The sequence below is a fragment of the Leptopilina heterotoma genome, unplaced genomic scaffold (assembly GCF_015476425.1).
Source record: "Leptopilina heterotoma isolate Lh14 unplaced genomic scaffold, ASM1547642v1 Lhet_560, whole genome shotgun sequence".
In the NCBI taxonomy this organism is placed as follows: domain Eukaryota; kingdom Metazoa; phylum Arthropoda; class Insecta; order Hymenoptera; family Figitidae; genus Leptopilina; species Leptopilina heterotoma.
In genome coordinates, this window is record NW_025111123.1 from 71,254 (window position 1) to 72,878 (window position 1,625).

Consider the following 1,625-nt stretch of genomic DNA (forward strand, 5'->3'; position numbering starts at 1 on the left):
TACTACCAAATTTTTTTTAGATGCACTTTTGCTTCCTTTTTAACATATTTCTTGGAGAGCTTTAACGGTTTAGTCAATTCAGAAATAATTTAATTTTTAATTTTTTCAAAAAAGTGCCACAAGTTTTCCAAAAATAATTTTTTCGAGTTGATACTTAGGGAAAAAAAGTTTCATATAGAGACTAATTCATCCTGAAAATATCGTGAAAATTTTAGCGGGGGCCGCAAAACAATGCTTATCCGGCTACGGCCTTTGTTTAAAAATGAAAAATTTGTTTATAACAAATGTAATTATTTAAGCTAATCAATTTTTTAAGTTTTTGATAGAATGTACGTACATATTTCAATAGTCAAAATTGAAAATTTAGTAGTTATAAATAAATTTATAATTGTTGAATTTTGTAGATGGGAAAAGTATAGTTTTAATAAAAGTAAAAGTATAGGAAATACAAAATAAGGTCAATTGAGTACAAATGTACTGAGATAAACACCTAAATATGAAGTAGGCTCAGCTGACTCAAGGCCAAGGTTATGAAAGAAAAGAGAAAATTTAATATTTGAAAAGTATAAAAATTGTTTAGAAATTTGAATAAATATTAAAAAGATAAATTATAAAAAATTAACACAATGTTAATTTTCTATTTAAAGTGTATATTTTATTTTTTTTAAATAATATTAATTTTATTAATTAAATTATTTAATTATATTATATTAGAATTAATAAAGTTATGGTAAAATTTATATCAATAAATAGATAAAAATTAATAGATATTGTTAGCAACATTTAAAATAATTGTAAGTTTATTATTTAGAGAATTATTTAAGTATAAAGAAATAAAATAAATTCATAGAGAAAAGTGATTGACAGCTATACGATGGTATTGTTCTCGGGATACGTTAGACACGTTGGAGACAAGAGAGAGAGAAAATATAGTTCTGTCTCTACTCGAGGAATTTAAATATTATTGGAGCGACGAATATGACACGCTATGAATTTCCGTCAATAGAGAGAACGATAGCCTCGCGAAACGGAAGTCACGCGGATTTTTCCTATTAACCGGAAAGAAATAAGGACGGGTAGAAAATTCTAGAAGGTTCTAGAAGGTTCGGTAGCGTCCTTTGCAGGGTATATAAACAGCGAAATCAAAGGCTTCGCTCTCTCATTTCTATTCTGACACCTGAAAGGGTAAGCATTAACACTTATTATACAAAAACACTTAATACTTGTAATATTCAGGAGTTCGTTGTTTTTCAACTTCCAACCTGTTATTATAAGTTATAATTATTACAATTACAAATACAATATTATAATCTGGAGATATTCAGGAGTTCGTTGTTTTTCAACTTGCAACCTGTTATTGAAAGTTATAATTATTAACATTTAACACAAATACACTACAAATCGTAAAAATTATACAAGAATTTGTTGTTTTACAACTAATATCTTGTTAATTACAAAATTATCTTCAAAGTCAAGCCCTGGAATTAAAATTTGAGGAGCTCGTTGAATTCTTTTTAACTTTCAACCTCAGTTTTGATTTCTAAAAGGGTAACAAAAGCAAATCGTATGTTTATTGAATATTCTTATGAGCTGTTCATATAGTAATAGGCTATATCGATGTGGCA